Source organism: Amblyraja radiata, chromosome 36 (genome assembly GCF_010909765.2).
Source record: "Amblyraja radiata isolate CabotCenter1 chromosome 36, sAmbRad1.1.pri, whole genome shotgun sequence".
NCBI lineage: Eukaryota > Metazoa > Chordata > Chondrichthyes > Rajiformes > Rajidae > Amblyraja > Amblyraja radiata.
In genome coordinates this window covers 5126812-5153179 of record NC_045991.1, presented here as the reverse complement: position 1 = coordinate 5153179, position 26368 = coordinate 5126812, and the positions used below count along the sequence as shown (strand labels likewise).

The window sequence follows — 26368 nt, the reverse complement described above, 5'->3', positions numbered from 1 at the left end:
CCTTACAGCGCCAGAGACCCGGGTTCCATCCCGACTACAGGTGCTGTCTGTACGGAGTTTGTATGTTCTCCCTGTGACCTGCGTGGGTTCTCTCTGAGATCTTCGGTTTCCTCCCACACGCTAAAGACGTACAGGTATATAGTTAAATTGGCCTGGTGAATGTAAAAATTGTCCCTAGTGTGTGTAGGATAGTATTAATGTGTGGGATCGCTGGTCGGCGCAGACTCGGTGGGCCGTAGGGCCTGTTTCCACGCTGTATCTCGAAATGCTGGAATAACTCAGCGAGACAGGCAGCGTCTCCGGAGAGAAGGAATGGGCAACGTTTCGGGTTGAGTCCCCTCTTCAGACTGAGTCAGGGGAGAGGGTGACACAGAAATAAGGAAGTGTAAGGTGTGAAAAGGAGACAAAGAGCATGGTGATCAAGGTAAATGGCTCCGCTTTCCTCCCCCCCCCCCCCACACGACAAAGACGTGCAGGTTTGTAGGTTAATTGGCTTTTGTATTATCGTGAATTGTCCCCAGTGTGTGTGGGGTAGTGTTTGTGTGCGGGGATCGGGAAGAAGGAACAGGAGCCTGAAAACTGTAACGTCCAGTACAACTTCTTCCCAACAACCGACAGGCTATTGAACACACAACAAACTCCAAGTAATCTCCAAACTACAAACTGCCTGGATTGCACGAGGGAGTCATAAAGTGATACAGTGTGGAAACAGGCCCTTCGGCCCAACTTGCCCACACCGGCCAACATGCCCCAGTTACACTAGTCCCACCTGCCTGCACTTGGTCCACATCCCTCATAGAGTCATAGAGTGATGCAGTGTGGAAACAGGCCCTTCGGCCCAACTTGCCCACACCGGCCAACATGAATGAATGAATGAATGAATGAATGAATGAATGATGAATGAATGAATGAATGAATGAATGAATGAATGAATGAATGAATGAATACGTTTATTGTCATTGCACAATACTGTGCAACGAAATTCCATTACATCTCCTCCGGTTAAAAAAAATACAAACACGACAACCATTAACACATATGTACACTTATTAGTAAAAAATAAATAGGTATTTTAAAAGAATTTAAAAGAATTTAAAAGAATTTGGCGGCATTTCTTGGAATTACATTTTGCTTCCCCAGCGTTCTCTGTTGGAATTTAGCTCTTTTATCGCACATGGGTAGAAACTATTTTTTAGTCTACCGGTGCGAGCCTTCAGAGTCCTGAATCGCCTCCTGGAGGGTAGCAGAGTAAAAAGATGGTTGGCTGGGTGGGATGTGTCCTGCTTGATATTTATGGCCCGGCGCAAGCATCGGGCCTCGTATATGTCATCCAAGGAGGGCAGTTGGGCGTTTGTAATGCTCTGCGCAGTTTTTATAATTCCCTGCAGCGCCCTCCTCTCAGCCACAGTACAGCTAGCAAACCACACCAGGATTCCATAGGAGAGGATACTTTCCACGGCGCATCGATAGAAGGACAGCAGCAGCGGTTGTGAGACGTTTGCTCTCCGCAGAGACCTCAGGAAATACAGCCGCTGATTTGACTTCTTCACGAGAGTGACGGTGTTCATTTGCCATTTGAGGTCCTGGGAGATGTTTATTCCCAGGAACTTAAAGCCAGTGACTCTCTCCACCATGTCTCCTTTGATGTATAAGGGAGCAGGTTCCCCAACATGCCCCAGTTACACTAGTCCCACCTGCCTGCACTTGGTCCACATCCCTCATAGAGTCATAGAGTGATGCAGTGTGGAAACAGGTCCTTCGGCCCAACTTGGCCACACCGGCCAACATGCCCCAGCTACACTGGTCCCACCTGCCCGCATTTGGCCCATATCCCTCATAGAGTGATACAGTGTGGAAACAGGTCCTTCGGCCCAACTTGCCCACACTGGCCAACATGATCCATCTACCCTGTGGCTATCAAACTGTACATTAGGAATAGTAGTAGAATTAGGCCATTCGGCCCATCAAGTCTGCTCCACCTTTCAATCATGGCTGATCTATCTCTCCCTCCTAACCCCATTCTCCTGCCTTCTCCCCATAACCCCTGACACCCATACTGATCAAGAATCTATCTATCTCTGCCATAAAAATATCCAATATTCCACAGATTCACCACCCTTTGACTAGAAATTTTTCCTAATCTCCTTCCTAAATGAACGTCCTTTAATTCTGAGGCTGTGACCTCTGGTCCTAGACTCTCCCACTAGTGGACACATCCTCTCCACATCCGCTCTATTCAAGCCTTTTACTATTCTGTACGTTTCAATGAGGTCCCCCCCTCATCCTTCTAAACTCCAGCGAGTACAGGCCCAGTGCCGACAAACGCTCATCGTACGTTAACCCACTCATTCCTGGGATGGTTCTTGTAATCTTTCTGTCGTGGGGTAATAATAATAATAATGGATGGGATTTATATAGCGCCTTTCTAATACTCAAGGCGCTTTACATCGCATTATTCATTCACTCCTCAGTCACACTCGGTGGTGGTAAGCTACTTCTGTAGCCACAGCTGCCCTGGGGCAGACTGACGGAAGCGTGGCTGCCAATCTGCGCCTACGGCCCCCCCGACCACCACGAATCACTCACACACATTCACACACATTCACACACAGGCAAAGGTGGGTGAAGTGTCTTGCCCAAGGAGACAACGACAGTATGCACTCCAAGCGGGATTCGAACCGGCTACCTTCCGGTTGCCAGCCGAACACTTAGCCCATTGTGCCATCTGTCGTCCCAAATCGCCATCTGTCGTCCCAGGTAGACTGAACCCGCCCCGCACCCCCCATTCCCCAAATCTTTGCACATCTCCAATCCTTTCGACTGGTCACTTTAAGTTCATGTTTCATGTATCTTGTTGTGTTTCGTGACTGTTGACAGATCAATTTCCCTCCTGGGATGAATAAAGTTCTATCGTATTGTATCATACAACGTTGGTACGTACCTTAGTAATGGCCAATCCTTTCTCAGCCAGGTATTCAAGCAGCTCCTTTGCGAGAGTATAAATAGGTACGTCATTGACTGTTCTGGCTGGGAAGCTGTTCCACATAGCCAGGACTCTATGCGGAAAAACAACATTTAAAGGTCGATTTAGTTTCAAAAGTCTGAAGTGGGCTATTCAGTTGCATTATGGTCAATAGACAATAGGTGCAGGAGGAGGCCATTCGGCCCTTCGAGCCAGCACCGCCATTCAATGTGATCATGGCTGATCATCCCCAATCAGTACCCCGTTCCTGCCTACTCCCCATATCATAGAAACAAAGAAACATAGAAATTAGGTGCAGGAGTAGGCCATTCGGCCCTTCGAGCCTGCACCGCCATTCAATATGACCATGGCTGATCATCCAACTCAGTATCCCATACCTGCCTTCTCTCCATACCCTCTGATCCCCTTAGCCACAAGGGCCACATCTAACTCCCTCTTAAATATAGCCAATGAACTGGCCTCGACTACCCTCTGTGGCAGGGAGTTCCAGAGATTCACCACTCTCTGTGTGAAAAAAGTTCTTCTCATCTCGGTTTTAAAGGATTTCCCCCTTATCCTTAAGCTGTGACCCCTTGTCCTGGACTTCCCCAACATTGGAAACAATCTTCCTGCATCTAGCCTGTCCAACCCCTTAAGAATTTTGTAAGTTTCTATAAGATCCCCTCTCAATCTCCTAAATTCTAGAGAGTATAAACCAAGTCTATCCAGTCTTTCTTCATAAGACAGTCCTGACATCCCAGGAATCAGTCTGGTGAACCTTCTCTGCACTCCCTCTATGGCAATAATGTCCTTCCTCATATCCCCTGACTCCGCTATTTTTAAGAGCCCTATCTAGCTCTCTCTTGAAAGTATCCAGAGAACCGGCCTCCACCGCCCTTTGAGGCAGAGAATTCCACAGACTCACCACTCTCTGTGAGAAAAAGTGTTTCCTCGTCTCCGTTCTAAATGGCCGACTCCTTATTCTTAAACTGTGTGTGTGGCCCCTAGTTCTGGACTCCTCCAACATCGGGAACATGTTTCCTGCCTCTAGCGTGTCCAAACCCTCAACAATCTTATATGTTTCAATGAGATGCCCTCTCAACCTTCTAAACTCCAGAGTGTACAAGCCCAGCTGCTCCATTCTATCAACATATGACAATTAAATTAAAGCTTTATTTCAGACACAGGTCCATATAACACATCATACAGTATAAGGAGATACAAAAATACATTAAAAATTGCATATTAGCCTATAAAATATACAAGCTATTGCACCAATGCCATCTTAGCCTAGAAGTGAATCTATAGCAGCTTTTCAGAGGGCTGACTAGGGCTTCAATTATGTGGTTCTCTGATTTGTCCAGGCGACACATAAAACTAAACATCAGCTGTCTTAAGAGTGCCTCACAGGTTGGCACTCTAGTGGACACAAACAATTGACTGGCACTTTGCCACCTAGGGACACGAAGTAGCAACCTCATTGCATCATTGTATGCTACCTTGAGCCTCTGCATACTCTTTTTCTTATGATTAGACCACAATTGAGCAGTATATAACGGTGTGATGTAGGTTCTGAACAGGGAACACTTCACAGAGTCAGAGCACATAGAAAACTTCCTTATAAGCATGTTAGCTTGAAGATAAATTTTACAGCGCTGTCGGTAGAGGTCTTTGTCATCCGTCCAGTCATCGGATATGACATGACCTAGGTATTTAATTTTCTCACACACAGCAAGAGGACTGTCTGACAAATAAAAGGTCGGAAAAGTTGATTCCCTGTCCTCAGCGCTTCTAACTATCAATATGCGGCTTTTCTTAGCGTTATACTTTATAACCATATAACCATATAACAATTACAGCACGGAAACAGGCCATCTCGACCCTTCTAGTCCGTGCCGAACACGTATTCTCCCCTAGTCCCATCTACCTGCGCTCAGACCATAACCCTCCATTCCTTTCCCGTCCATATAACTATCCAATTTATTTTTAAATGATAAAAACGAACCTGCCTCCACCACCTTCACTGGAAGCTCATTCCACACAGTCCCTTAATTCTCAAGTCATGTCCCCTTGTTTGAATCTTCCCTACTCTCAGTGGGAAAAGCTTATCCACGTCAACTCTGTCTATCCCTCTCATCATTTTAAAGACCTCTATCAAGTCCCCCCTTAACCTTCTGCGCTCCAAAGAATAATGCCCTAACTTGTTCAACCTTTCTCTGTAACTTAGTTGCTGAAACCCAGGCAACATTCTAGTAAATCTCCTCTGTACTCTCTCTATTTTGTTGACATCCTTCCTATAATTAGGCGACCAAAATTGTACCCCATACTCCAGAATTGGCCTTGTACAATTTTAACATTACATCCCAACTTCTACACTCAATGCTCTGATTTATAAAGGCCAGCACACCAAAAGCTTTCTTTACCACCCTATCTACATGAGATTCCACTTTCAGGGAACTGTGCACAGTTATTCCCAGATCCCTCTGTTCACCTGCATTCTTCAATTCACTACCATTTACCAGGTACGTCCTATTTTGATTTGTCCTGCCAAGATGTAGCACCTCACACTTATCAGCATTAAACTCCATCTGCCATCTTTCAGTCCACTCTTCCAACTGGCATAAATCTTTGAAAATCTATTTCATTATCCACAACCCCACCTATCTTAGTATCATCTGCATACTTACTAATCCAATTTACCACAGTATGGCCTTGATTATGTCATAATCAAGGCCATACTGAGAGCACACCTTCAACATCTGCTGCAGCCCAGCACTATATGGACAGAGCAGGACCAGGTCGTCTGCATACATAAGATGATTAACAATAGTGTTGCCCACAAGACAGCCAGTTTTTAACCTATTTAACTGATTTGATAGTTCATCCATATAAACATTAAATAAAATAGGAGACAAAATTCCTCCTTGCCGCACTCCGTTACTAACACAGAATGGAGCAGATACACCATTGTCCCATTTAACCTGAATCCCGCCATCCTGGGAATTAACCTGGTGAACCTACGCTGCACTCCCTCAATAGCAAGAATGTCCTTCCTCAAATTAGGTCCATCTTCACATTTCTAGTTTAGTTCAGAGATGCAGCACGGAAGCAGGCCCTTCGGCCCGCCCAGTCCGTGCATACCAGCGATCCCCAAACACCAATGCTATCCAATGGTGGTGCAGCATTAGAGTTGCTGCTCCACAGTGCAAGGGACCCGGGTTTTCTCCTGACTACGGGTGCTGTCTGTACGGAGTTTGCACGTTCTCCCCGTGACCTGCGTGGGTTTTCTCCGAGATCTTCAGTTTCCTCCCACACTCCAAAGAGGTGCAGGTTTGTAGGTTAAACAGTGTGTGTAGGATAGTGTTAGTGTACAGCGATCACTGGTCGGCCTGTGCTCGGCGGGCCGAAGGGCCTGTTTCACGCTGTATCTCCAAACTAAATTAAAATTGACACTATCCTACACACACACCAGGGACAATTTACAATTTTACCAAAGCCAATTAACCTACAAACCCGTACATCTTTGGCGTGTGGGAGGAAACCGAAGCTACCCCTTAGATTCCTATTAAATCTTTTGCCCTTCACCTTGTACCCATGTCCTCTGGTCCTCGATTCCCCTACTCTGGGCAAGAGACTCTGTGAGTCTACCCGATCTATTCCTCCCATGATTTTATACACCTCTATACGATCCATACACTCTATAAGATCATTCACGTCTATAAGATCAGATGTAAGTCCAGATATATGGAAAAAGATTCTGATATATAAGGGGCAATGGGACTAACTTAGGTAAACATCTTGAAGCTCTATGGCCCTAGTTGGACCCAAAGGTCTATTGTCAAAATATTTTTTTTTCTGAGTCGAAACAAGGAACTACGGATGCTGGTTTACGCAAAAGGAGAGAAAGTGCTGGAGTAACTCAGCGGGTCAGGCAGCATCTCTGTGGAGAACATGGACAGGTACAAAGTGTTGCAGTAACTCAGTGGGTCAGGCAGCATCTCTGTGGAGAACGTGGACAGGTACAAAGTGTTGCAGTAACTCAGTGGGTCAGGCAGCATCTCTGTGGAGAACGTGGACAGGTACAAAGTGCTGGAGTAACTCAGCGGGTCAGGCAGCATCTCTGTGGAGAACGTGGACAGCTACAAAGTGCTGGAGTAACTCAGCGGGTCAGGCAGCATCTCTGGAGAAATTGGATAGGTGACATTTCGAGTCAAGACCTTTCTTCAGCATTTTTCTCCTGAACTCCTCACTCAATGATATGGGAGTTAAGTCTCCCCTCCATAGAGCAGGAACAAACCCTTCAAAACCCACCATGTCTGGAATGAACATGATACCAATGTAAATTAATCCCATCTCAAACGTTCGTAAGTCCGTAAATGATTGGTGCAGAATTCGGCCATCCAGAATCTTGAAGCGCTCTCTCATCCATCCCAGCAACTGTAGACAATAGGTGCAGGAGTAGGCCATTCGGCCCTTCGAGCCAGCACCGCCATTCAATGTGATCATGGCTGATCATCCACAATCAGTACCCCTTTCCTGCCTTCTCCCCATATCCCCTGACTCCGCTATTTTTAAGAGCCCTATCTAACTCTCTCTTGAAAGTATCCAGAGAACCTGCCTCCACCGCCCTCTGAGGCAGAGAATTCCACAGACTCACAACTCTCAGTAAGAAAAAGTGTTTCCTCGTCTCCGTTCTAAATGGCTTACTCCTTATTCTTAAACTGTGTGTGGCCCCTGGTTCTGGACTCCCCCAACATCGGGAAAATGTTTCCTGTCTCTAGAGTGTCCAAACCCTTAACCATCTTATATGTTTCAATGAGATACCCTCTCATCCTTCTAAACTCCAGAGTGTACAAGCCCAGCTGCTCCATTCTCTCAACATATGACAGTCCCGCCATCCCGGGAATTAACCGTGTAGATGTAGGGTCTTGTTTGGGAACCAGACCAGGACCCTGAATGATGGCCTCCCCTTAGGGCTCTGTCCTAGCTCCTCTAACCTTCAACATTGATGTGAGTGATATGCCAACTACCTCATCCAGGGAGTTTGCATATGTAGATGACCTTGCCCTTGCCTATCAGGGAGCTGCCCTTGAGGATAACACCAGAGCGACTTCGCCCTAACCCATCTAAGACACCTGTCACTGCCTTTCACCTCAACAATCTGCTCGCCAATGCAAAGCTCCGAGTGTCCTTTTGTGGTAAGCCGGTGAAGAATGAAGAATTCCCCAGGTACATAGAAACAAAGAAATAGAAATTAGGTGCAGGAGTAGGCCATTCGGCCCTTCGAGCCTGCACCGCCATTAAACATGATCATGGCTGATCATCCAACTCAGTATCCTGTACCTGCCTTCTCTCCATACCCCCTGATCCCTTTAGCCACAAGGGCCACATCTAATTCCCTCTTAAATATAGCCAATGAACTGACCTCAACTACTTTCTGTGGCAGAGAATTCCAGAGATTCACCACTGTCTCTGTAAAAAATGTTTTTCTCATCTCGGTCCTAAAAGATTTCCACCTTATCCTTAAACTGTGACCCCTTGTTCTGGACTTCCCCAACATCGGGAACAATCTTCCTGCATCTAGCCTGTCCAACCCCTTAAGAATTTTGTAAGTTTCTATAAGATTCCCCCTGAATCTTCTAAATTCTAGCGAGTACAAGCCGAGTCTATCCAGTCTTTCTTCATATGAAAGTCCTGACATCCCAGGAATCAGTCTGGTGAACCTTCTCTGTACTCCCTCTATGGCAACAATGTCTTTCCTCAGATTAGGAGACCAAAACTGTACGCAATACTCCAGGTGTGGTCTCACCAAGACCCTGTACAACTGCAGTAGAACCTCCCTGCTCCTATACTCAAATCCTTTTGCTATGAATGCTAACATACCATTCGTACCTCGGAGTCACCCTGGATCGCATCCTCACCTATCGTGAACACCTGAAGAGGGTGGCTGATAAATTGAAAGCAAGGGTCAACGTCATCAGGAAACTTGCAGGCAACAGCAGGGGATCCAATGCACACACCCTCCATACCGCAAGCTTAGCCCCCATCTACTCAACAGTCGAGTTTTGCTCACCAGATTGGGCTAATAGCTGCCACACCAAACCAGTTGACACTGTCCTTAACTCTGCAATACAGGTCATCACAGGGACACTTAAGTCAACACCTATGCAATAGACAATAGACAATAGGTGCAGGAGTAGGCCATTCAGCCCTTCGAGCCAGCACCGCCATTCAATGTGATCATGGCTGATCATCCACAATCAGTACCCCGTTCCTGCCTTCTCCCCATATCCCCTGACTCCACTATTTTTAAGAGCCCTCGCTAGCTCTCCCTTGAAAGCATCCAGCGAACCTGCCTCCACCGCCCTTTGAGGCAGAGAATTCCACAGACTCACCACTCTCTGTGAGAAAAAGTGTTTCCTCGTCTCCGTTCTAAATGGCTTACTCCTTATTCTTAAACTGTGGTCCCTGGTTCTGGACTCCCCCAACATCGGGAACATGTTTCCTGCCTCTAGCGTGTCCATGCCCTTTACAATCTTATATGTTTGAATGCGATACCCTCTCATCCTTCTAAACTCCAGAGTGTACAAGCCCAGCTGCTCCATTCTCTCAGCATATGACAGTCCAGCCATCCTGGGAATTAACCTTGTAAGCCTACGCTGCACTCCCTCAATAGCAAGAATGTCCTTCCTCAGCTTAGGGGACCAAACCTTTGCAGTGGCTTCCTGCCCTCTCTCATATCACCCCTCCCAGCATACGCGGAAGGGAGAGGATGTTGAAAGATTGGTGCACCATCGAGGCTAACCCTTACCTTCCCATCCATGCTGACTTGAACAAGCTGCCCAACATGCGCCTGAAGTCCTGCAAACCCTTCTGGTCTTTCGTTAAATCCCTGGAAGAGCCTGGAAAGAAGGCAACACCAACAACGGAGAGGTCATCTCAGACCCCACGCACTGAAACCACCGGGTTTGACCTCCATTGCAAGCAATGGCTAACCCTGAACAGAATCCGCACCCTCCATGCAAGAACAGCCCCTCACCTGCATAAGTGAGGGATGACAGCCAGCCCTGTTTGCGACTGCGGACATCCAAACCAGACCATCCCACCCATCATGAAGGATTGCCCACTGAGGCTTTTCCCTGGGGGCATCAAAGCCCATCCACACAGTCCTGGCCTGGATGTCTCCTCCCCTTGGCCTACACCTTTAGGCTGTGCACGCCATACACAACAAGAGGAGGCCATCTTCCAATCGATTACCTAAATGACTTGATGACAGAATTAGGCCCATCAAGTCTACTCCGCCATTCAATCGTGGCTGATCTATCTCTCCCTCCTAACCCCATTCTCCTGCCTTCTCGCCATAACCCGACACCCGCACTAATCAAGAATCTATCTATCTCTGCCTTAAATATATCCACTGACTTGTGGCCTCCACAGTCGTCTGTGGCAAAGAATTTCACAGATTCATCACCTTCCGACTAAAAATATTCCTCCTCATCTCCTTCCTAAAGGAACGTCCTTTAATTCTGAGGCTGTGCCCTCTGGTCCTAGACTCTCCCACTAGTGGACACATCCTCTCCACATCCACTCTATCCAGGCCTTTCACTATTCTGTACGTTTCAATGAGGTGCCCCCCTCATCCTTCTAAACTCCAGCGAGTACAGGCCCAGTGCCGACAAACGCTCATCGTACGTTAACCCACTCATTCCTGGGATGGTTCTTGTAAACCTCCTCTGGACCCTCTCACCTAGATCTATCTGGACATGGGCTGCATGCTCCAATCCCTGCCTGTTCATATGTCCGTCTAAATGCTTTTGAAACATTCCTCTGGTATCTCCTTCCACGCACCAACCACACTGTGCAAAAAAACACTTTGCCTCACACATCTCCTTTAAACTCTCCCCCCTCTCACCTCAACCTAGATTAGTTTAGTTTAGAGATACATTGTGGAAACAGGCCCTTCGGCCCACTGCGTCCATGCCAACCAGCGATCCCTGCTCACTAACACTGGGGTCAATTTTACATTTTACACCAAGCCAATTAACCTACAGACCTGTACGTCTTTGGAAATTCTCTGCGATTTCTTGCGGGTCTTGGATGAAGCCGTTCCCAAACCCTGCTGTGATGCATCCTAATAACATGCTTTGTGCGGCGCATCTGTAGAAGTTGGTGAGAGTTGTAGGGGATATGCTGAACTTCCTAAGCCTTCTGAGGGAGTAGAAGCGCTGGTGAGCTGTCTTGCTCCTTGCTTCAATATAGGTGGTCCAGGAGAAGCTGGCGAATGAGGACTCTTCTACATCAGAGAGACTGGGCAATCGTTTCACTTAACACCTCCACTCAGCCCGCCTGGACCTACCTGATCTCCCGGTTGCCAAACACTTGAACTCCCCCTCCCATTCCCACACTGACCTTTCTGTCCTGGGCCTCCTCCACTGTCAGAGTGAGGCCCAGCGCAAATTGGAGGAACAGCATCTCATATTTCGCTTGGGTAGCTTACAGTGGTGTGAACATTGACTTCGAATTTTCAGGTAACCCCGGCACTCCCTCTCCTCCCATCCCTCCCACACCTTCTCGTTCTCACCCAACAAACAGCTAACAACGGCCTGTTTCATTTATCATCGTTTCTTCTTGCATATCTTTTAGCAATGTTACAAAATTTTGAGATTTAAAAAATCAAGTCTGCAATTTATCCCATCAGATAAAGCATAAAAAGAAGTTTAATTCGACACCTAATTCACTTTCATATCTCAAGTATTTAAAAAGTTATGGCCATTTTCATACTTGGAAATTAGCATCTTGTTCCCTATTGATTTTCTATGGACATAACAAAAACGCTGTGATCGTGGACAGTCAAAAGCCCATAACTTTCTTAAAAAATAAGGGAACTGAATGAAATTTTCAGTTATCATAGATTGAACCATTCTGAAACAAATATAAAATAATCTTACTTGGATGACCAGAAATTAAAGCATATAATTAGTTAGTTACCCAATTGTAGCTAATTTCAAACTTCAATTACTAGATCTAAACATCTATCCATTTCTTAATAAATGATTAACATTTTTAAATAGCCTAAGTGTCCAAATAATATTCACAAATAATTCACAATAAAACATGATTTTTAAATCTCATTTACATTAATTTATAGGCCAAATGGAAGGAATTTAGTGTTCAATTGCTGTAAATTAAAGTCCATTTAAATCAGCTTTCTAGTGGGCTCCTGTGAAAGCGCTGGTTTAGAACGTTCACATTGCGGTAGATTTGTACCTCAAATGCCCAGAAAAATACTGCGGGATATAATGGGCCCAAAATTAGCTTCTCGCAACATTAAACTTTGTATAAAGGGATCTTAAGAAGCCCTTTTTAATGTAAAAATAAACAGCCTACCTCCTATTGTCCCCCGTATGAGATCCGGTCGGATGCCGGCCGTCGGGGGTTTAGAGGTTAATTTTTAAACTACTATAACAATTACCTAAAGCTCTTAAAACTAATAATAGCTCAAGCGACAGAATCTGCCAGCGAATTTTCGTTAATAATTAACTAGGCTGAACATCCTCGATTTGAACAGCCTAGAGAAAAATCGCGTTTTAAACCCGCCCCCCTCTAAACGGCGCCAAAATCGCGCACACGGGCTGGGGCAGATTTTCAGCGACGCTTCAGGTACGCTTTGCAACATACCTATATCTTTCATTCATTGTTCTATATCTCTCTACTTCACCATCTATATCTCTCATTTCCCTCTCCCCTGACTCTCAGTCTGAAGAAGGGTCTCGACCCGAAACGTCACCCATTCCTACTCTCCAGAGATGCTGCCTGTCCCGCTGAGTTACTCCAGCTTTTTGTGTCTATCTTTGGTTTAAACCAGCATCTTCAAGTTCTTTTCAACATGCAGGTTGGTACTGGACCCCAAGAAAGGTGAGTGGGCAGATGCATGGCAGATGCAGTTTAATGTGAGGTTATCCACTTTGGTGGCAAGAAGAGGAAGGCAGATTATTATCTGAATGGTGTCAAGTTGGGAAAAGGGGAAGTACAACGGGATCTGGGGGTCCTTGTTCATCAGTCACTGAAAGTAAGTATGCAGGTACAGCAGGCAGTGAAGAAAGCCAATTGGCCTTTATAACAAGAGAGTTGAGTATAGGAGCAAAGTGGTCCTTCTGCAGTTGCACAGGGCCCTAGTGAGACCACACCTGGAGTATTGTGTGCAGTTTTGGTCTCCAAATTTGAGAAAGGACATTCTTGCTATTGAGGGAGTGCAGCGTAGGTTCACAAGGTTCACAAGACATGCCAGAGGCAGTAATCATGTTCCCCATGTTGGGGGAGTCCAGAACCAGGGGCCACAGTTTAAGAATGAGTAGGTCATTTAGGACTGAGATGGTGAAAAACATTTTCACCCAGAGATGTGAATCTGGGGAATTCTCTGCCTCAGAAGGCAGTGGAGGCCAATCCTCAGGATGCTTTCAAGAGAGTGTTAGATAGAACTCTTAAAGATAGCGGATTCAAGGGATAAGGGGAGAAGGCAGGAACAGGGTACTGATTGTGGATGATCAGCAATGATCACATTGAACGGCAGTGCTAACTCGAAGGGCCGAATGGCCTACTCCTGCACCTATTGTCTATTGTCTATTGATAAAGTAAGAATTAAAGACAAAGGGAACAATACCTAAAATGCATTCAGACCCCATGTGGAAAGATGCATTGGTGGATAAATTGGTCTCCTAATCTGAGGAAAGACATTCTTGCCATAGAGGGAGTACAGAGAAGTTTCATGGATGTCAGGACTTTCATGTGAAGAAAGACTGGAAAGACTCGGCTTGTACTCGCTAGAATTTAGAAGATTGAGGGGGGATCTTATAGAAACTTACAAAATTCTTAAGGGGTTGGAAAGGCTAGATGCAGGAAGATTGTTCCCGATGTTGGGGAAGTCCAGAACAAGGGTTACCAGTTTAAGGATAAAAGGGAAATTTTTTAGGACCGAGATGAGGAAAACATTTTTCACACAGAGAGTGGTGAATCTCTGGAATTCTCTGCCACAGAAGGTAGTTGAGGCCACAGTTCATTGGCTATATTTACGAGGGAGTTAGATGTGGCCCTTGTGGCTAAAGGGATCAGGGGGTATGGAGAGAAGGCAGGTACAGGATACTGAGTTGGATGATCAGCCATGATCATATTGAATGGCGGTGCAGGCTCGAAGGGCCGAATGGCCTACTCCTGCACCTATTTTCTATGTTTCTATAGCATTGAGGAGGCATGCAGTTCATATAGTATTGCGTGAAGTGTCGTCAAGCTGGATAGGGTTCAGAGAAGATTCACGAGGATGTTGCCAGGACTAGAGGGTGTGAGCTACAGGGAGAGGTTGAGCAGGCTGGGTCACTATTCCATGGAGCGCAGGAGGATGAGCTGTGATCTTATAGAGGTGTATAAAATCATGAGAGGAATAGATCGGGTAGATGCACAGAGTCTCTTGCCCAGAGTAGGGGAATCGAGGACCAAAGGACATAGGTTCAAGGCAAAGGGGAAAAGATTTAATAGGAATCTGAGAGGTAACTTTTTCACACAGAGGGTCGTGGGTATATGGAACGAGCTTCCAGAGGAGGTAGCTGAGGCTGGGACTATCCCAACGTTTATGAAACAATTAGACAGGTACATGGATAGGACAGGTTTGGAGGGATATGGACCAAGCACAGGCATGGGGGACTAGTGTAGCCGGGACATGTTGGCCGGTGTGGGCAAGTTGGACCAAAGGGCTCGTTTCCACACTGTATCACTCTATGACTCCAGTGTCTATCTACACCTCACGCTGCCTCGGCAAGGCCAGCAGCATAATCAAGGACAATTCGCACCCCGGCCACTCCCTCTTCTCCCCTCTCCCCCATTGGGGCAAAAGATACAGAAGTATGAAAACGCACACCTCCAGATTCGCTTCACCCAACACCTCCGCTCGATTCGCACTAAGCAACCTGATCTCTCGATGGCTCAGCATTCCAACTCCCCCTCCAATTCCGAATCCAACCTTTCTGTCCTGGGCCTCCTCCATGGCCAGAGTGAGGCCCACCGCAACTTAGAGGAGCAACGCCTCATATTTCGCTTGGGTAGTTCACACCCCCGCAGTAGGAACATTGGCTTCTCCAATTTCAGGTAGTCCTTGATTTCTCCCTCCTTCCCCTCCCCTTCCCAGTTCTTCCACAGCCTACTGTCTCCGCCTCTTCCTTTCTTCTTCCTGCCCCCCCCACCCCCCCCCCCCCCCCACCTCCACATCAGTCTGAAGAAGGGTCTTGACCCAAAACGCCACCTATTCCTTCGCTCCATAGATGCTGCCTCACCCGCTGAGTTTCTCCAGCATTTTTGTCTACCTCCAGATTCAGGGACAGTTTCTTCCCAGCTGTTATCAGGCAACTGAACCATCCTACCACCACCAGAGAGCGGTCCTGAACTACTATCTCCCTCATAGGAGACCCTCGGAATATATATAGGACAACAGATGGCACAATGGGCTAAGTGTTCGGCTGGCAACCGGAAGGTAGCCGGTTTGAATCCCGCTTGGAGTGCATACTGTCGTTGTGTCCTTGGGCAAGACACTTCACCCACCTTTGCCTGTGTGTGAATGTGTGTGAATGTGTGTGAGTGATTGGTGGTGGTCGGAGGGGCCGTAGGCGCAGATTGGCAGCCACGCTTCCGTCAGTCTGCCCCAGGGCAGCTGTGGCTACAGAAGTAGCTTACCACCACCGAGTGCGACTGAGGAGTGAATGAATAATGCGATGTAAAGCGCCTTAAGTATTAGAAAGGCGCTATATAAATCCCATCCATTATTATTATTATTATTATTATATTTAATCGAACTTTACCTGGCACTAAACGTTATTCCCTTTAACCTGTATCTGTATACTGTGGACAGATTGATGGTAATTTGTGTAATAATTCTGCTGACTAGATAGCACACAACAAAAAAAGCTATTTATTTCTCTATCTGCAACTAGCCCCGGAATTCCCTCTCGCTCCATCTCTCCCCCATCCAAGTTGCACCAGCTTCTCGTTCTCACCCAGCAAACAGCAAACAATGGCTTTTATCATCGTTACTGTTTTGCACATCTTTCATTCGTTTGTTCTTTATCTCTCTACATCACCGTCTGTATCTCTCGTTTCCCTTATCCCTTAATCTCAGTCTGAAGAAGGAACTCAACTCGAAACGTCACCCATTCCTACTCTCAAGAGATGCTGCCTGTCCCGCTGAGTTACTCCAGCATTTCATCATCAGTCTATCTTCAGTTTAAACCAGCATCTGCAGTTCCTTCCTACACTATCCACTGTCGATTGGTACACATGATAACAAACTATAGAAACATAGAAAATACTAATAATGAATAATGGATGGAATTTATATAGCGCCTTTCTAATACTCAAGGCGCTTTACATCGCATTATTCATTCACTCCTCAGTCACACTCGGTGGTGGTAAGCTACTTCTGTAGCCACAGCTGCCCTGGGGCAGACTGACGGAAGCGTGGCTGCCAATCTGCGCCTACGGCCCCTCCGACCACCACCAATCACTCACACACATTCACACACAGGCAAAGGTGGGTGAAGTGTCTTGCCCAAGGACACAACGACAGTATGCACTCCAAGTGGGATTCGAACCGGCTACCTTCCGGTTGCCAGCTGAACACTTAGCCCATTGTGCCATCTGTCGTCCCTAAAATAGGTGCAGGAGTAGGCAATTCGGCCCTTCGAGCCTGCACCACCATCCAATATGATCACGGCTGATCATCCAACTCAGTATCCTGTACCTGCCTTCTCTCCATACCCCCTGATACCTTTAGCCACAAGGGCCACATCTAACTCCCTCTTAAATAAAGCCAATGAACTGGCCTCAACTACCTTCTGTGGTAGAGAATTCCACAGATTCACCACTCTCTGTGTGAAATTTTTTTTTCTCATCTCGGTCCTAAAAGATTTCCCCTTTATCCTTAAACTGTGACCCCTTGTTCTGGACTTCCCCAACATCGGGGACAATCTTCCTGCATCTAGCCTGTCCAACCCCTCAAGAATTTTGTAAGTTTCTATAAGATCCCCCCTCAATCTTCTAAATTCTAGCGAGTACAAGCCGAGTCTATCCAGTCTTTCTTCATATGAAAGTCCTGACATCCCAGGAATCAGTCTGGTGAACCTTCTCTGTACTCCCTCTATGGCAAGAATGTCCTTCCTCAGATTAGGAGACCAAAACTGTACGCAATACTCCAGGTGTGGTCTCACCAAGACCCTGTACAACTGCAGTAGAATCTCCCTGCTCCTATACTCAAATCCTTTTGCTATGAATGCTAATATACCAGTCGCTTTCTTCACTGCCTGCTGCACCTGCATGCCTACTTTCAATGACTGGTGTACCATGACACCCAGGTCTCGTTGCATCTCCCCTTTTCCTAATCAGCCACTATAAATGCTCTTTTAGAAAGGAGATGAGGAGGAACTTCTTTAGCCAGAGGGTGGTGAATCTGTGGAACTCATTGCCACAGAGGGCTGTGGAGGCCAAGTCAGTGGATGTTTTTAAGCTAGAGATAGATAGATTCTTGATTGGAACGGGTGTCAAGGGCCATTCGGCCCATCAAGTCGACTCCGCCATTCAATCTTGGCTGATCTAACTCTCCCTCCTAACCCCATTCTCCTGCCTTCTCCCCATAACCCCCGACACCCGCACTAATCAAGAATCTATCTCAATTTTAGAAACATCCACTGACTTGGCCTCCATGGCTGTCTGTGGCTAAGAATTCCGCAGATTCACCACCCTCTGGCTAAAGAAATTCAGGGGAGAGGGGGAGGGGAGGAGGAGGAGGGGGAGGAGGGGGAGGAGGGGGAGGAGGGGGAGGAGGGGGAGGAGGGGGAGGAGGGGGAGGAGGGGGAGGAGGGGGAGGAGGGGGAGGAGGGGGAGGAGGGGGAGGAGGAGGAGGAGGGGGAGGAGGGGGAGGAGGGGGAGGAGGGGGAGGAGGGGAGGAGGGGGAGGAGGGGGAGGAGGGGGAGGAGGAGGAGGAGGAGGAGGAGGAGGAGGAGGAGGAGGAGGAGGAGGAGGAGGAGGAGGAGGAGGAGGAGGAGGAGGAGGAGGAGGAGGAGGAGGAGGAGGAGGAGGAGGAGGAGGAGAGGGGGAAGGGGGAAGGGGAGGGGGTGCTGGGAGGTTTGCACCTTAAGAGAGCTGCCACCAACATTCTCAGCAGAAGATACAGAGGTTCTGTGGCGGGGTGGGTGGGGGGGGGGGGGGATTTAAATTAATTCGGCAGTGCGGTGAGCACAGGAAGGAAACAGTAAAAAGCAGCAACAAAGTTCAAACAAGTTTAGATGTATAATATTACCAGAAGAAGAAATGGAAAGTTTTTAAAACAGCCCCAGACTGAGGGAAAGCACAAGAAAGTGATCAAAAGTCGATAGTGGACAAACATAAGTGGGAGAGGCGTATAAACCCAGAATCTCGAGACTTGGCTACAAAACGTGCTTTAAATATGCCTGAAACACACTGTTTGAGAAGGGCAACACGGTGGCGCAGCGGGTAGAGTCGCTGCCTCACAGCGCCAGAGACCCGGGTTCCATCCCCACCACGGACACCGTCTGTACGGAGTTTGCACGTTCTCCCCGTGACTTGCATGGGTTTTCTCCGGGTCCTCTGGTTTCCTCCCAAAGACGTGCAGGTTTGTAGGTCGATTAGAAACATAGAAACATAAAAAATAGGTGCAGGAGTAGGCCATTCGGCCCTTCGAGCCTGCACCATTCGCCATTCAATATGATCATTGCTGACCATCCAACTCAGTATCCTGTACCTGCCTTCTCTCCATACCCCCTGATCCCTTTAGCCACAAGGGCCACATCTAACTCCCTCTTAAATATAGCCAATGAACTGGCCTCAACTACCTTCTGTGGCAGACAATTCCACAGATTCACCACTCTGTATAAAAAATGTTTTTCTCATCTCAGTCCTAAAAGATTTCCCCCTTATCCTTAAACTGTGACCCCTCGTCCTGGACTTCCCCAACATCGGGAACAATCTTCCCGCATCTAGCCTGTCCAACCCCTTAAGAATTTTGTAAGTTTCTATAAGATCCCCCCTCAATCTTCCAAATTCTAGCGAGTACAAGTCGAGTCTATCCAGTCTTTCTTCATATGAAAGTCCTGACATCCCAGGAATCGGTCTGGTGAACCTTCTCTGTACTCCCTCTATGGCAGGGGCGGAAAACCCGGGGGGGGGGGGCAGAGGGGACACGCCCCCCCCCCCATGTTTTGAGAGGTGAGGGACATCCCCCCCCCAAGTTTTTGTCATCCCGATTTTAAAATCTCCGCTTTTAGCGCTGGATTGAGCCTCCAAAGCCTCGGGCGTGTGTGTGAGTGTGCGCATGCGCGCGTGGCCGCCATAAAATTGTGTCCCCCGTCCCCTCCATGTTTTGATAGCGAGTTCCGCACTTGCTCTATGGCACCGCCATTCATTGTGATCATGGCTGATCGTCCCCAATCAATCTCCTGTGCCAAACCAGGTTGGGTTTGGTGTATGTGTTAATTGCCCCTTGTGGGTGTAGGATAGTGTTAGGTACACAAAATTGCTGGGGAAACTCAGCGGGTGCAGCAGCATCTATGGAGCGAAGGAAAGTTAGCTTTCATAGCAAAAGGATTTGAGTATAGGAGCAGGGAGGTTCTACTGCAGTTGTACAGGGTCTTGGTGAGACCACACCTGGAGTATTGCGTACAGTTTTGGTCTCCTAATCTGAGGAAGGACATTATTGCCATAGAGGGAGTACTGAGAATGTTCACCAGACTGATTCCTGGGATGTCAGGACTGTCTTATGAAGAAAGACTGGATAGACTTGGTTTATACTCTCTAGAATTTAGGAGATTGAGAGGGGATCTTATAGAAGCTTATAAAATTCTTAAGGGGTTGGACAGGCTAGATGCAGGAAGATTGCTCCCGATGTTGGGGAAGTCCAGGACAAGGGGTCACAGCTTAAGGATAAGGGGGAAATCCTTTAAAACCGAGATGAGAAGAACTTTTTTCACACAGAGAGTGGTGAATCTCTGGAACTCTCTGCCACAGAGGGTAGTCGAGGCCAGTTCATTGGCTATATTTAAGAGGGAGTTAGATGTGGCCCTTGTGGCTAAGGGGATCAGAGGGTATGGAGAGAAGGCAGGTACGGGATACTGAGTTGGATGATCAGCCATGATCATATTGAATGGCGGTGCAGGCTCGCAGGGCCGAATGGCCTACTCCTGCACCTAATTTCTATGTTTCTATGTTTCTATGAAATAGGCGACGTTTCAGGCCGAAACCCTTCTTAGGATAGTGTTAGTGTGCGGGGATCGCTGGTCGGCACGGACTCGTTGAGCCAAAGGGCCTGTTTCCGAGCTGTGTCTTTGGACTAAACTAAATTAAATTTGGAGACAAGCCGAACTTCCTTGGTCTTCTGAGGAAGTAGTGGTGTTGGTGTGTTTTTTAGCTGTAGCACCAATTTGGTGATCCTGGACATATTGTGGATGATGTGTAGGAAGGGACTGCAGATGCTGGTTTAAACCGAAGATAGACACTAAAAGCTGGAGTAACTCAGTGGGACAGGCAGCATCTCAAGAGACAGGCCTGTACGAAGCTTTTTAAAAAGGGGAGTGGCATGACAGGATTACAAAAAACTTAACGTGAAATAATAAGCGCGCTGCGCACATCACGAGCGCGGAGCATGAAGTCCCTCGATGCCAGGGTCCAAGGCCCTTAAGCGGGCCCTGGAAGCTCAGGGGTTTTAAATGCTCTCTGATTCATTCTGAGCCTTGTTTTGGAGCATTTTTGCACCAAATTTATGACCAATATTTCAGAAATTAACAGGAATCTGAGGTAGCTTTTTAACATAAAGGGTGCTGGGTGTATGGAACGAGCTGCCAGAGGAGGTAGTTAAGACTGGGACTGAGACATTTGGACACGTACATGGATAGGACAGATTTAGATGGATCTGGGCCAAACGCGTGTGAGTGGGACTAGTTTAGATGTCGGTCGGTGTGGGCAAGTTGGGCTGAAGGGCCTGTTTCCACACTGCATCATTCTATGACTAAAAAGTGAAGAAGAAAAATGCATGTAGATAAGTAGAGCAGATTTGAAAGAGGAGTGAAATGTAAAGGCAGAGAGAGGTTTATGGGTGGAAAGGAACATAGGAAAGGAGGGGGGAGAGTGGGCTTGGGCAGAAGGGTGAAGGGAAAATAGTCACAAAGTGCTGGAGTAACTCAGTTGGTCAGGCAGCATCTGCGGAGAATAGGAATATGCGACGTTTCATAGAGTGCTGGTGTAACTCAGCGAGTCATGCAGCGTATGTGGTGAACATGGATAGGTGACATGTCACAGAGTGCTGGAGTAACTCAGTGGGTCAGGCAGCATCTGTGGAGAACATGGATAGGTAACATGTCACAGAGTGCTGGAGTAACTCAGTGAGTCAGGCAGCATCTGTGGAGAACATGGATAGGTGACATGTCACAGAGTGCTGGAGTAACTCAGTGGGTCAGGCAGCATCTCTGGCGAAAAGGTATAGATTATATTTCGGGTCAAGACCGTTCTTCAGTAATATTCATGATGTGCCATGCATAGACATTCCTGAATGTTACCCAAGCCATCGTGAGCTACTTTGTTACGGTGCTTGCCCTCTCCTATAAAATCTCTGCTGCCTTGGGTGATGCAGGACAGGACACAAGCTTTGGGGCACGGTGTGAAGCTGTTGCCGTCTGTCCCAGCCTGGTAAAAACCTGGATGGAGTGGATTTGGAGAGGATGTTTCCACTTGTGGGAAAGTCTAGGACCAGTGGCCACGGCCTTAGAATTAAAAGACATTCCTTTAGGAAGGAGATGAGCAGGAATTTCTTAAGTCAGAGGGTGATGAACTGTGGAATTCATTGCCACAGACAGCTGTGGAGGTCAAGTCAATGGACATTTTTCAGGAGGAGATTGATAGATTCTTGATTGATACGGGTGTCAGAGGTAATGGGGAGAAGGCAGGAGAATGGGTTTGAGTGGGAAAGATAGAGTGATACAGTGTGGAAACAGGCCCTTCGGCCCAGCATGTCCCATCTGCACTAGTCCCACCTGCCCACGTTTGATCCATATCCCTCCGAACCTGTCCTATCCATGTACCTGTCTAACTGTTTCTTAAATGTTGCGATAGTCCCTGCCTCAACTACCTCCTCTGGCAGCTTGTTCCATACACCTACCACCCTTTGTGTGAAAAACATACCCCACAGATTCCTATTAAATCTTTTACCCTTCACCTTAAACTTATGTCCTCTGCTGCTCGATTCACTTACCCTGAGCAAAAGACTCAACCATATCTATTCAAATCATGATTTTATACACCTCTATTAGATCATCCCTCATCCTCCTGTGCTCCATGGAATAGAGTCCCAGCCTACTCAACCTCTCCCTATAGCTCTGGCCATCTAGTCCTGGCAACATCCTCATAAATCTTCACTGTACCCTTTCCAGTTTGATGACATCTTTCCTATAACATGGTGCCCAGAGCTGAACACAATACTCTGAATGCGGCCTCACCAACTTCTTATGCAACTGCAACATGACCTCCGAACTTCTATACTCAGCCTGACCCGCTGAATTACTCCAGCACTCTGTGAAACGTCACAGAACAGGGCAAGATTAGCAAGTTTGCTGATGATACAGAAGTGAGTGGTTTTGCAGATAGTGAAGATGGTTGTGAAAGATTGCAACAGGATCTGGATCAATTAGCCAGGTGGGCAGAGGAATGGTTGATGGTTGCATGGTTCCTTGAAGGTCGTGTCGCAGGTATATCAGGTGGTCAAAAAGTATTTTGGCACTTTGGCCTTCATCAGTCAGAGTATTGAGTATAGAAGTTGGGAGGTGATGTTGCAGTTGTATAAGACGTTGGTGAGACCGCATTTAGAATATTGTGTTCAGTTCTGGGCACCGTGTTATAGGAAAGATGTCAAACTGAAAAGAATACGGAGATTCCCATCTTGGATCAGTCCAATCAGGATTGTGTCATCCGCAAACTTGAGAAGCTTGACAGAGGTGTCTGTGGAGGTGCAGTCATTGGGTGTGAAGTGGTGATTGGAGTGGGGTGGGTGTAGAAGGGCCCAGTCTTTGCAGACTGAGGTCAGGCTGTGAGTGGATGTGAAGTGTTGGGTGGGGTGGGAAAGGGTCCAGTCTTTTCATACTGGAGTCTTGCCTTAAGTAGGTGTGAAGTGGTGAATGGGAAGGAGAGGGTGCAGGGTCCATTCGTTGCAGACTGGGGTCTGGCTGTGTTTGTTGGGGAGGGGTACCAGGATTACGTTTTTGATTTTCAAGCCTGCAGTAAAACTCATTCAGGTCGTTCGTCAGCTGACGATTGTCCAAAGAGCGGGGGGCTTTCCTCTTATAGCTGGTGATTTCTTGCATGCCCTTCCAAACTGAAGAATAGTCATTAGCTGAGAACTTGCTCCTCAACTTCTCAGAGTACCTTTCCTTGGCAGCTCTGATTCCTCTTCTCAGCTCCTTATCGATTAGGCTATCTTTTAACTCTATCGGCTATCTAGGCTATCGGCTTGACGCATATTTGCCCCCCCCCCCCCCCGATCTCAAAATGGAAATGTTACATCTGTATATAATGATCCCATTAAAATGTGTATTAGTCACAAACTATAGAATTCATATTTTTCAGTATTGTTATCAAGGAAAAGAAAGCAATTCCAATTGTTTGATATTATTTGATATTGTTTAATATAATTCATATGGAGTAGAAAATATAATGGCTCAAAAACCTACCTTAATTTTGCAATCTCACTCAAGAGAATCCCCCTTTCCCTCTCCCCTCCCCCATCTCTCTCTCCCCCTCCCCCCCTCACATCCCCCCCTCTTTCTTGCGGGGGGGTGGCGAAGATGAAGGTGGCGCGGGCCCAGCGGGCGGGGGGTATGAAGGTGGCGTGGGGCCAGTGGGGGTGGCGGAGGCCCAGCGGGTGTCAGTGGGGGTGGCGTGGGCCCAATGGGGGTGGCGTGTGCCTAGCGGGGTTCAGCAAGGGTGGCGTGGACCCAGCTGGTGTGGCGTGGGCCCAGCAGGGGTGGCGTAGGCCCAGCGGGGATCAGCGGGGGTGGCGTGGTCCCAGCAGGAGTGCGTGGTCCCAGCGGGGGTGGCGTGGGCCCAGCGGGGGTGGCGTGGGCCCAGCGGGGTGGCGTGGTCCCAGCGGGGGTGGCGTGGGCCCAGCGGGGGTGGCGTGGGCCCAGCGGGGGTGGCGTGGGCCCAGCGGGGGTCTGTGAGGGTGGCGTGGGCCCAGCGGGGGTGGCGTGGTCACAGCGGGGGTGGCGTGGGCCCAGCGGGGGTGGTGTGAGGGGAAGATGGCTTGAGCCCCGGCGGCGGGGGAAGGCGAGGGGAGCGGGCTCCGCCGCAGCGCCGTCTGGTGTTGGGGTTACAGGCGTTGGGTTCAGATTCAGACACTCCCGCCCGGGGACGGGAGAACAGAGAACTGGCCGTTTCCAAAGTTGATTTTATTTTTCCGATTTTTTTTTTTTTTTTTAAACCGATTTTTTTTTGATTTTTTTTGGTGACTTTTTTCTTAGGGGAGAAAAGGGGGGGTGCAGTCGCACCCAACGCACCCCCCCTTCGGACGGCCATGAGAGAGAAGGCTCAAGACCCTTCTTCAGACTGAAAGTCACGGGAGAGGGAAACGAGAGATATAGACGGTGATGTAGAGAGACACAGAACAATGAATGAATGATATTTTTTTTAAAGTGACGATGATAAATGAAACAGGCCATTGTTAGCTGATTGTTGGGTGAGAACGAGAAGCTGGTGCGACTTGGGTGGGGGAGGGATGGAGAGAGAGGGAATGCCGGAGTTACTTGAAGTTAGAGAAGTCAATGTTCATACCGCTGGGGTGTAAGCTGCCCAAGCGAAATATGAGGTGACTGTTCCTCCAATTTGCGCTGGGCCTCACTCTGACAGTGGAGGAGGCCCAGGACAGAAAGGTCAGTGTGGGAATGGGAGGGGGAGTTAAAGCGTTTAGAATTGTGGGTGATATTCACACAAAGAAACATGTGGACCACCAGCTGCACTATTTTTCCCGATGTTGGGGGAGTCCAGAACCAGGGGCACACACAGTTTAAGAATGAAGAGAAAGCCATTTAGAACGGAGATGAGGAAACACATTTGCACCCAGAGAGTGGTGAGTCTGTGGAATTCTCTGCCTCAGAGGGCGGTGGAGGCCGGTTCTCTCGATACTTTCAAGAGAGAGCTAGATAGGGCTCTTAAAGATAGCGGAGTCAGGGGATATGGGGAGAAGGCAGGAACGGGGTACTGATTGGGGATGATCAGCCATGATCACAGTGAATGGCGGTGCTGGCTCAAAGGGCCAAATTAGATTAGATTAGATTAGATTATTTAATGACCACACAGTCAAGCTGGTGGAATTCAGGTTCAGTACAGGATGTTACAAGGTAGGCTGATTCCCGTCAAACATAACATAAAACACAACATCATACAATATACAGTACATGCATGGGGAGGATATGTGCTGTTATCATAGTGTGTTCAGAATTCGGATTGCGTGTGGGTAAAAACTGTTTTTAAATCGAGATGTCTTGGCGGGCAGTGAGCTGTAGCGCCTTCCTGATGGCAGCAGGTGGAAGATGTGGTGAGCTGGGTGGGAGGGATCAGAGATGATTTTCTTCACCCTTGACACAGACCGTTTGTGATGGAGTGATGCTATTGATGGAAGGGGAGTGCTGATGATTTTGGATGCTTTGTTAACTATGCGCTGTAATTTATTACGGGAGTGAGTGTCTAAACTGCTGAACCAGACTGTAATTGATGAAGTGAGCATGCTTTGGATGATGGCTGTGTAGAATTTGATTAGGAGATGTTTCCTCACTCTAAACATCTTGAGCTGGTGGAGGAAGAAGAGTCTTTGGTTGGCTTTTTTGTAGATGTGATTTGTATTGATTTTCCATTTGAGGTTATTGCTTATGTGAGTGCCAAGAAATTTGAATGAGTCAGTGGTGGATATGGGTTCGCCTGAGTTGAGTAGGGGGGTCTTGGGTTGTGCCTTACGTCTGAGATCAATGATGAGTTTGTGTGTTTTTGATGTGTTGAGTAAGAGGTTATTATCTGTGCACCAACTCCTGCACCTATTGTCTATTGAAGGTAGACACAAATTGCTGGAGTAACTCAGCGGGACAGGCAGCATCTCTGGAGAGAAGGCACAGGTGACGTTTGGGGTCGAGACCCTTCTTCAGACTCTGCATCATTGACGTTGACTGGAGCATGTATCCCACCTTGCTTCCTGAACTCCAAGACCAGCTCCTTCACTTGGCTGACACTGAGAGAGAAGTTGTTGTTTGGACACCATCTCATCCCTCCACCACCTTCCTGTACTCAGAATCATAGAGTGATCCAGCATGGAAACAGGCCCCT

At 47.7% G+C, this 26368-nt stretch overlaps 1 long non-coding RNA gene across 1 annotated transcript in view; it reads right to left on the bottom strand.

Annotated features, from left to right (window-relative positions):
* Positions 1-2941: 2941 nt before the first annotated feature.
* LOC116966204 overlaps positions 2942-26368 on the bottom strand; it is a 36195-nt gene continuing 12768 nt past the window's right edge. The window contains exon 2 of the long non-coding RNA XR_004409933.1: positions 2942-3056. This is a non-coding gene — a long non-coding RNA (uncharacterized LOC116966204). The remainder of the gene's footprint in view (positions 3057-26368) is intronic.